The sequence below is a fragment of the Marmota flaviventris genome, chromosome 2 (assembly GCF_047511675.1).
Source record: "Marmota flaviventris isolate mMarFla1 chromosome 2, mMarFla1.hap1, whole genome shotgun sequence".
Taxonomy (NCBI): Eukaryota; Metazoa; Chordata; class Mammalia; order Rodentia; family Sciuridae; genus Marmota; species Marmota flaviventris.
Genome location: NC_092499.1, coordinates 123,327,493 through 123,338,898, shown reverse-complemented (window position 1 = coordinate 123,338,898; position 11,406 = coordinate 123,327,493).

Below are 11,406 nucleotides of genomic sequence, written 5' to 3'. Positions count from 1 at the left end.
CCTCAGGAGGCAGAGCAAAAAAAGAGGAAGAGGAAGTCTGGGGTCCTGATTTCCCCTTCCAGGGCACACCCCAAATGACCAGAAGACCTCCCACCAGGCCCCACCTCTTAAAGGTGCCACCATCTCCCCCAATAGCACCATGGGCTGGAAATCAAGCCTTTTAACACATGGGCCTTTGGGTCACTTTCCAAGTGTCCCCGAAGCCATAGCAGTGATTTACTTAAGATCACACAGTCATGAATGACCAACCCAGGATTCAGATGCTTCTCTGAGATCCCACCAAAGCAAGTCAACATATCCACCCCACTTCACCCAGTGAGAGTCCATGACTCTCCTTTCCTCTCTGACCCCATCCTAGTATCTCAGATGGGCAAAGTGCAGACTTTCAATTTCCACTTTTAAAATTCACTAACCTCAATCTTCAAGGGCAATTGCACTAACACTAACCTATGGGAACTCTGGAAATACTGGATGGAGAGGTAAGGACCCTCTGCTCCAAAGGTTCCCCTGAAATAAGCTAACACTGGCTAGACCTCCCTAAGATTAAGGTGAAATATTCCCTTGAGACTGGGAAATAGCACCTCCCACCAGGCCATTCCTGAGACTTTCTCTGGAGTCAGGGGAGGCTCACTCTAGGGTCTGCATTACAGAGCATCTTTCCCCAAGAGGACTAGTATAAGGCAGGTTCTTAAAGCTTCATGTAGTCACACTCGGCCCAAGGAAAATAGATCTACAGAAAACAGGTCCCCAGAGAACCACAAATCTTATTTTGCATACATGTATGATAGCCAAAAGAAGAAGAAGAAGGGAACAAAAAGCCCATCTTGCAGAACTAAGACAATTATGAACCAGATAATGTGTGGAAAGAGCCAGGACAGGGGCCATCTCATCTGTGAAATTAGAAGAAAAATAACAAGACCCATTCGCCCCCACTGGGGGTGTGAACACACAGATTAATCACTAGGTGTAGGTGCCCAGCGCCAATTAGTCCAGTTTAAACAAAGAAACATGGTACAGGTGTGCCTTCTCTTGAAAAGCGATCTAACATTGGCTTTTTAAATTTGGAAAAGGTATCTCCAATTCCAAAGCAACCCATATTGTTTACTTTAAAAAAATATTTTTAAACATAAAATACCCAGAGGAGCACTTATTCAAACCAAAATTAAGCATCTTTGCTATTCCCACTCCCTTCGGCTTGGAAAGAAGTAAATGTGTTTCTTCTCCCAGCCCCCAGTCCCTCTCCCCAGAAGGAAAAACTGTGAACTTCCCAGTGACAAATGTCCTTTCAGGCCTCTCTCTATGTTGAAATAAATACATGTTGACATGTGCAATCGATAAATATGGTTGAAGGCATTCTAAGTGTCTTCTTTATGTAAGAAAGAATAACAAGCATGTTAAAGAAGAATCAGGAAGCTTCAAAATACAAGCAGAGAGAAAGAGCACCCTGTCCACTGACTGACTCTGCATAGCTGACCACCGCCTGCGGCCAGGGCTGCGACGGCGGCTAGAACTCGATCTGACTACTGACCCAGGCAGCCGAGGAACACAGGCGGGAAATGTCAGGAGTGCATCAGGGGAACCGTGCTCATCGATGTGGCATCAGCACCTGCCTCTGGGGAGCTCCAAGAAGTGCTCTGAATCAAGCTGACAAACCCATTAGTTGCCAGTTCTGGCTACCTCTTGGACCCAGCCCACAGCCTGCCGGAAGACACACCCAGATCACAGGATCCTGCAGGGTGTAATGGGGCATCTGACCTTTGCTGACACTTACCATAAATGCCAATTGCTGAGGAGCAACGCAACATGGGGCATTTTTTTTTTATAGTATCCCATTTAATCCCAAGACCATGCCTGTAAGACAGCTATTATTGACCCCACTTACAAAGGGAGGAAATGAGGCACAAAGGAGTGAAGTCGCCAGCCCACATTCTACCACCTTCCCTGGAGGTTAGAAGGCACGATGCCTCATATCTTACTCTTCATGTCCCTCTACAAGGAAGATGACTTTCTTCCCACTTTATAGATGAGGAAACCGAGGCCCAGAGAAGTTAGAATCCACATCCTCTCAATCTGAAAAGCTCGATTCCTCCCTCCAGGGTCGGTGTGGGGGTGGCACAGCGGAAATTCAGAGAAGGACGGGTTGCATAACATGCCTCATTCTCCACCACAAGCTGCAAACACCCACTTTCCCCATTCACGAATCTGGGCAATGAGTGGTGGGAGTCAGGGAAGGATATTTAAAAAAAAAATGTCTTCAGTCAGGGAATTTCACAGTATAATTATATAGTGAGGACACTAAATTAGCAGAAAGGGGGACTGTCAGATACAGCAGCCACACAGCACTGCTTATATCCACAGATTTGCAGCCAGCTCACAGGCTCCTGGGTGGGCTGGGGAACTCTCCCTCTAGCTCCTAAATACACACAACTCTGACTCGTAGGAAGATGCTGCTGGAGGAATCCTCAGAGACCAGTGGCCTCCAACCCCCTCACTTCACACTTAGGGAAACTGAAGTCCCCAGAGAAGTTATGTGCTTGAAGTCACAAAATGATAGACTCAGGACTGAGGACCGGTCCCCCAACTCCAGCCCCACCCAGGCTCTCTGAATACAAGAGACAGAAATAAACCATGCTTGGGCTTCTAGAGTCCAAAATAAATGCATGTACAGCTCTTTGCATTGTTACCATGGTTATAGATAACAAAGGCTGTGGCAAAGCACAGCAAATTAGTTAATGATGAGAGAGAAACTTCCAACAGTTACATGTTCTGCATGAATGAATCACTTTCCTAATTTGGTGGCAAGCTGCACCCCAGTGACAGGGCAGGCATCCGAGTGAGCAGGACAGCAATGGTGGTTGGAGGTGAGAGCCAGCACCCCTCCCCACTCCCTCCACGACCAAACACTCAACAAAGAGAGGCTCACAGGATCAGTTGAAGTTTGGCTCCCCTGGCCAGCAGTGGCTGTGTTCTCTGAGATCCACCAGGAGGCAGCTGCTGGCCCTCGGTGGGATGGGGTGGTGGGGTCCTCTCTGAAAGGTCTCAGTATGAACTGAGTGAGGCGAAAGACTTCAGTCTCCCATGAGCCCTTGCTTGATCACTGGGTGAGTTTCCTCTGTCCTCAGGCTCCTAAGGCACCCATTTCCACCACCTTGCTGTGGTGGTGATTTGAAAACCTGGCTCCGCCTTGCACCTGCCCCTCTTTGCAATGCGACTTTGCAGCTCCTGCCTCAGGAGAAAGAGTCCATGTCTCCTCCTTTTGAATCAGCACTGTCCTTTTGATTTGTTTTGACCAATGGGATGTGTCACTGAGCCATGAGAACTCAAGTCCTTTGTCTCTGACCCAGGAGTCTCAAGTCTTGTGCCAGTATTGCTGAACTATTCACAGGCTAATCTATTAGCACGTATATAGAGTGAAATCAAATCTAGTCATGCTCTTGCTTTAGGACCATTGCTGCCTCTGCACCCTCAGCCCCTAACACTTGCCTCAGCAATCCACATGGCTTACTTTCTATTTTCCTTCAAATTCATGTTAGTCCTGGTGTTCTGAGAAGCAGATGCTGATGTTGTGGTGGAATTAATCATGCAAGGGTTTTATTTGAGAGAATGCATTTGTGAAGGGAGAGGACAGGGATGGAGCCGGGGGGTGCAATGGAAAGGAGGGGAGAAAGGGCAGAGTGCAAGTGTCCTCCAGCTCCCAGCTCCAGGGCAGTCTCAGAAAGTTTCAGCAAAACCCTCAGGGAGTCCCCAAGCTTGAACATGCTGACGAGGACTCCCGCCTCTCAGGGACCTCAGCCATTGGGAGGAAGCAACGTAGGAGGTCAGACCTCACACAAGGCAATGATGGGTTTCAAAGCAGAGTAGCTGTGGCCTTGGCTCAGTCACACTCCCTATAGAAGGAGGGCTGCAAGACGCACGAAGCCTCCACTCAGATGCCCCTTCAGACTGTTGCTCCCTGATCACCCCAGATGAAGGAGCAGGTCCCTGTCATTCTTCCCTGCTTTGTGGTTTTGATTACACTGATCATCCACTGACTAATGACTACCTGCTAATTTTTTTTCTCTTTTACCACCAAAAGGTAACCTTCATGGCAGCAGGAAGTTTTGTCTGTTTTATCCACTGCTATATCCCCAGAAAATTGAACTGTGTCTGGCATTCGATTTTTTTAAAAAAACAATGTTGAATGAATGAATGAACAAAATGAGAAATAACCCCCTGATGGGCACTGAAGTTCCACTTTCAAACTATGTAAGCCCTATATGGGGTTGAATGTTGGTGCCCTCCCCTAAATTCATATGCTAAGGCTTGAAGCACCAAAGTGATGGTATTTAGAATTGGGGACTTAGGAAATAATTAGCTTTAGATAAGGTCACAAAGGTGGGCTCTCATGATGCGATTAGATAAAGAAGAGATCCGAGAGCTTGCATTCAGAGGAAAAACCCGCTGAGCACAGAGGGAGAAGGCGGCCATCAGTAAGCCAGGAGGAGCGTCCCCAACGGAAACCAAATCAGCCCACACTTTGTTCTCGGACTTTCCCGCCTCCAGAACTGGGAGAAAATAAATGCCTATTTTTTAAGCCTCCGAGTCTATGGTATGCATCTGTTATGTCAGCTGAGACACCCCAAGTCCAATGTTAGCTCACACAGTGAAGCTCCAGTAAATGTTCAGGCCACTCCAAATAATGCTCCAAGATAAATATGTCTTAGTTTCCATTCCTCCAAATATCCACCGGAAGCAGGGGTGCTTTTCTGGTAGCTGCTACTAGTTGACAAGGAGACAGGAAATTGCATGTTGGGGCTGGTGGTGAGTATATACGAGGTGGGGAAGGGGGACAATATCTTTGGTTGAGACTCTAATTTCCCATCCATTTAAATTTCCTGTCTCACAACATCCCAGACACTGGGATGCCGCAGTGCCCCGGAAGACGCCATGACAGGCAGAAGTGGGCTGGCCCTGTGGGCTCATCAGCCCCTGAGCTATGGGGCAGTTTTCCCTACCTTGTTGCTATGGCAACAGAATCTAGCTGCAGGTGCCCACCTGTCACCAATACCCGGCCAGGCTTGATTGCATGGATCACGCCTGTCGGTGCCGGGAAGGAGGAAGCAAACATGAAAAGGCCTTGTGCAGCCTCAGGAAATTGTAGGTGGCAGTTAGGGAGCAAGGCTGGGATGCAGGCCTGTTGGCTTTCTCTGCTGGATGTCTGTGCCCTTGAGTATGTGCACAAAAACCTAAGGCAGCCCCCTTCCTGTGGCAGGACACCTATGAACTCAGGAGGAACCATGATTCCCCCATGGGCAGGCACCGGTGGCTCCAAGGTACCTCCCACACGCCTGCTTCTGCTGGGAATCCACGAGCTGCCCAGACCTGTGACTGGTTCGCCTGTTCACCCCTAAACTGAGGTTGGAGTGGGGGCTCTGTCCTGCTCCCCTGTCTGCTGGCCCCTGTGACCCACCGCTCCTCCACTCACGTTCCACTGTGGCCCTAGCACTGGTGGCATCTGCAAGGAGACAAGCACACAGGAGATATGTCTCTCCCAGATGCCCTGTGAGAGCTACGGGCTCTGCCATCACGGTCATCACTGAGGCTTTTTGTGAGCTCTTGTCCCCTCATCCCTCCCTCTGGAGAGAGCTAGCCAGCACCCCAGGGCCACTCTCCTGGGCCAGGCGGTTCTCCTCTCTATGTGCATACTGCAGCAGCCTGCTCAGCCACCCTCTCGCCTCTCCCCTGCCTGCGGCACCCTGGAGCAGCCTGGCTCAGGGTCTCACCACGTGACTATGACACTTCTAACCAACCCCTGGCCCAACCCTCTCTCCTGCAAGGCTCAAAGCCAATTCCTCAAAGAAGACTCAGCTTGAGGGTGACAGGAGAAAAGAAAGGGGACAATCACTATGACATCCCCTCCATTCTCCTCATCTCATCTACCTCCAGGGCAGGTACCCAAATCCTCCCTCCACCTTTAGGCCAAGACAACAAGCACCAAACATATCAACACAAACAAGCAGGTCCTTCAGGATCAAGGTTACCCCAATGCCAGATGCATTCAGCTCTGCCCCAGTAAGTGCATGCTGTTATATCAGTAAGTTTTAGCAGATATTACTCCTGGCTACAAGTAACAGAACCCCGACCCTGACCATTCCATACATTCATTATTTCACGTAAGAAGCCTAGAGGTAGGGCAATTCCACGTTCAATCATTTCTGCAGTTTAACATTATTAGGGATCCACTTATTTCCCTTTTTTCCTTTCTGGCCTTACATCTTGAGGGTACTCATTTCCCCTCATGGTCTCAAAATGCCTGCCCCAGTTCCAGGCATCACATGCAGACTAACAACAAACAACAGCCGAAAAGAGCCTACTATCTCTTACCTTTTCAAAGCAAGAAACTCTTTCCTGGAACTCCCCTGGCAGTCTTCCTGTCATATGTCATTGGCCAGAATTGTGTACCATGCTCATTTCTAATCCAATCAGCAGCAAGAGGGATAGAATTACCATGATAGGCTTCACTGAATACAGAGTCCCACATACCCACTGGGACTAGAGCAGGGCCCTATTCACCTGGTAAATGAGCTGAACTGGGCTTCTGTAAGCCAGGATGGAAAGGAGGCTGCTGGGGGCTCAGTATTCATACTCAACTGTCTCCAAACAGGTGTGGCCTGTTCTCCTCCAAGGATAGGCCTGGGCCTCTGTCTGGGAGCAGAAAACTGGAAGAAGAAAAAGACCACAGGCAGGCAGACACTGAGGAGGTGACTGCAGTGGTCCAACCCAGAAGAGATGAATGCAGAACAGTGGCGACGGAGAAGAGAGAAGACAGAGGCAAGGGGAATCTTAGCATGAGAGTCGGGGGCAACTCCCTGGCTGTGGAGGAAGTGGGAAATGGGGCTCCAGCCAGAGTGGTTTTGAGGATGGTGGCGCCATGGGAGCTGACTGGGCTGGACAGGTACATTCTGGATAACCGAGAAGGGCAAGCTGCACAGGGGCAGGCCTCGTTGAGTTCCTAGGCCTTTCCACGTTCAGTGGTGTCATTTGGCCCCCAGAGCAGCCCTGCCATCCAGGCAAGTTGGGACAGGTAATGGTGTTCCCATTTTGCAGACAAGGACATTAATATTTGTTGGCAGCATGAGCCTTGGGCTCAAGGTGACAGAGCCTAGAACTGGGAGACAGTCCAGGCACCAGCGCTGGGGGGTCAGGTGGAGCTGAGCTGGGATCGTTGACCTCAGTTCTCAGTCTGTGTACAGAAGAGCCAGCTCCATTTTTTGGTTTCAAAAGTTGAAATTTCTCCCTTCTCTGTGGTTCATATCAAAAAGGTTCTTTTATTGGTCAGTCTCAAAGGGACTGATTTCCTTGTATTATATTTAACTGACATTTTTGAAGCATAATAATTAGACCTTTTAAAATTTTTTTCTCAACATGGGAAGGACTTTCTAAGTATGGTTCAAACACAGAAGCTGAGAAAGAGAGAAAGGAAGAGGGTGAGACAGGAAAAGACAGGTAAGTTTGACTCTAGAGAAATAAACATTGCAAGGATCTTCATAAACAAAATCAAAATGCAATGTAAGAAACATCCAATCTTTGCAATTCATAGCACCCAAAAAGGGCTAATTATCCCAGTAAGTAAAGGACTCTACATATCTATCTGGGGTGGGGGGAAGACTAACAAACAAATAAGAAGGTGGGCAAAGGATATGGAAAGACAGATTTCAGAAAAGAAAATACCTATGTTTCTTAAACCTATGGGAAAAAATGCTCAGCCTCAAATTAAATGCACTGATAAACCATTTTTCACCTGATGGTTTGTCAAGCAAAAAGACTGATACTGTTTGGAGAGAATAAAAGAAATGGATTCTCATCATAGTTAGCATAAAAATCAACTGTTATGAATTTTATGGAAGCAAAACAATAATGCTATTATAAAGACATATGACTTCTCACCCTGAAATTCCACTTCCAGAAATTTCTCCTGCAGAATTACACTTGAATTGTACAAACTCAAGTTACAATATTGTTTGTAAACATAAATGATTTGGCGTAACCTAAAAATCCATCAACTGGAGGGTAGGTATTAAATTATGAGCCATCCATCTAAAAAAGAAAGAAATTTGTTGGTACTGATATAGAATGACCTCCAAGACATACTAACTGAAAGACAAAGTGCAGAGAAGTATACATAGCTTAGCGCCATTCAGGCCAAATAAAAATATATGTCTAGGAGAATCTGTACAGATGTGTAGAATTTCCCCAGAAGGATAAATAAGAAACTGGTAACACAGATTGCCCTGTGGAGGGAAAATCAGTAACTGGGAAAAGGAAGCAAGAGAAGACTTTCTCCTAAAAACCCTTTTATGGTTCTAACTTTTGGTACCAGGTGAATCCATTATCTATAAATAAATTAGATATAATGATTGTAATGAATTCCACTATTGTCATGTATGTAAGAAATAAAAAAAGTTACCCATGTGATTTGAGGGTATTAATTAAAATTTTTAAAAACTAAAAAAAAAAGAAATGGAAAGGTGCAATGAAAGGATGAAAACTATTCTTAGCATGCGCAAGTTTAGAGTGTTGGAAGTAGATATTATATTAATTTTCTATGCTGCACAACAACTTGTTTTGGTTGGCAGTTTAAATGCACACACATTTAGCATCTCACCATTTCCCAGGGTCAGGAGTCCAGACACAGCTTCAATGAGTCTTGTGCTCACCATTTTGCAAGGCTGAAATCAGAGTGCCAGGTGGGCTGCATTCTCATCTGGAGACTAGACTGGGGAAAAGTCCAATTCCAAGTTCATTCAGGTTGTTGGCAGGATGTGTTTCCATGTGGATGTATGGCTAAGGGGCCTGGCTTTTTGCTGGCTACTAACTGGAGGCCATTCTTAGATTCTGGAAGCTTCCTGCAATCACCTACCCTGTGAGAGTCTCCAACAATCTGCTTCCTTCTTCAAGCCCCAAAGGAGAGTTTCTCTCTCCAGTCTCCTGAGATGGAGTCTTATGTAACAAAACATCATCACAGGAGAGAAATCTCATCATCCCTACCTTATTCCATTGGTTAGAGGCAAACCACTGGTCCGACTCTCACTCAAGGACAGGGGATTGTACAAAGGCAGAAGATCAGGAGGCGCAGATCATTAGGGGACACCAGCCATCCTTCCCTGGCCTCCGAGTTGGTTCTCCATAAAAGGAAATGCTCACTGTGGAGGTGAGAGGCTGAGACTGGGGAGGAGTGGGATCTGTAGACACCCCAAGTTCTTTTTGCCCAATTCCCTCCAAAGCATTGTCTCCATCCTGAGGACCTTCTCACTGCTAAGGTCAGTTTCCCGCATATCACAAAGTTGGAACTTCTTTTGACCAGAGTCCCAAGGGTTTTCCAGGCCAGGCCAATCTGGTTGACCCTCCAGGTCATGTCCTCTGTCCACTCTGGCAACATCCCATACTCCAGAGATCCCCACTCAAAAGTTCAGTCAGGGATCTTCTCCCAGACTCCTTCGCAATAAAACCAATGATAGAAGCTCCTTAGGTAGCTCCAGGCTGTGCATTTTGTGCTAAAGCAACAAGAGTAACATCTACTTGCATTGTCACCAGCGTCACCACCATAATGGCTTCTATAAATTGACTGTTTATATTTGCCTGGGTTGTTTCTATATCTCAGAGTAATATCACTAGATGAAGTGTTTTGGATCCGCATTTGGTTCATGTGTAACCTCAGACCCAGAGAGTTGTGGAATTGCCTAAGATTACCCCACCCCACAAGGAAAGAAACAGGATTCAAACCAAGCCTACTGGGTTGAAAGCCCCCCTCCTTCCTCCCCATGTGGCTGCTGCTCGTCAACTCCAGGTCATGTGGTCGGTCTTGCAGTTCAGGGACCACATGGTGTGTCACAGGGTCTCTGCCTCAGTTCATAGGGTTTTTCACCCCCACAAAAGACAGCCCTTCACCGCCTTCCTTCTAGCAGCTCTGTGGAGGTGACCAGGAGCATCCTGAGCTCAAAACTCAGAGCATCTCTCTCTGCCAAAATCCACCCAAACCCCCTGGTCTCCTCTCCTCACCCCTCCACCTGGGAAGAGAAGAACTATTTCCAGGACACCCTTAGGATTCTCCTGTCCCACCAAATAAAGCCAAAGCATCGAACCTGGAACTGACAGACCCTGCAACGTCATTTGGTCCAAACACGTCCTTCAGTGCTTGAATAAAACTCCTCTGCCTCTCATCCCTACCCAGGGCTATATCAGCTTTTGTTACTTACCTCCAATGATGAAGAGTTCATTACTACACATGGGCAACCATGCTAAGCAAACTCAGGCCTCTTCATCGAAGGGCTGAATTTTATGGTTTGATCAATAAGGGGACATTGGGAAGAACATCCAGGTGGAGAATTTTTACAAACTAATCACAAAATAAGAAGCTAAACCTCAAGGCAAGTCCATCAGGCCCTCCCCTCCCTCTGATGGATCTTGTCTTATGCACTCGTGCTGCTGTAATAGTATCCCTGAGGATGGGGAATCTAGATACCACAGATATGTATTGCTCTCAGTTCCGGAGACTGGGGAGTCCAAGATCAAGGTGTGGGCATCTGCTCTCTGTTGAGGGCCCTCTTGCTGGTCCTCACATGGATGAAGGCAGAGGGTAAGAGAGCAAATTATACACAAAGCCTCTTTACAAGGGCCTTAGTCCCATTCACGAGAGAGGAGCCCGCAGGGCCTACTGGCCTCTTCAATGCCATCACACTGAGCATTGAGTTCATCCTCAAATTTGGATGTGCCACATTCAAGCCACAGGATGGTGCTCCAAGTCCCCAGTGTGTCCCTGAGGGGAATTGATTCTCAAAGGGCCCCAGCACCAAGTGGCCCCAGCGCCACTCTCCTACCACGCCCTGTCCGCCACGCACTCCCCACAGTCCTGCCAGCCCAACACCACAGCTGAAAAGACCCTCTGTACTTCCCCCTGGAGAGATGACACTTCCCCCTCCCAAAAGGCCCTTTTCCCTCCATTCCCCTTTACAGACTCTCCCTGCCTTGAGAGTTAGCCCCTCTGCCCTCTCAGGTCTCTCCGTGCTTATAACAAGGTAAGTAGCTTCCAGGTACTGAGCACCTAGTACTGGGATGTACCATTCTTATCTTTCATGAACACCCTCTTTAAAATGTCCATTTTTAAAAGAGCAGAGGGATAGAGACTTAGAGGTGCTGCACCAGGTTCACCCAGTCGGTGATGAACCTAAGATTCAGATCCAGTTCCACAATCACAATTATACTGTATTGGAATATGTCCTCCCCTCTAGGACAGTGCCTCTGAAACTCCTCCAGACATTGGCCCCTAATAAGAAGTATATTTTCTTATTTATTTGTTTATTTATTTATTTTTAGTGCTGGGGATGAAACCCAGGGCCTCACATATGCTAGGCAGATGCTCTACTACTG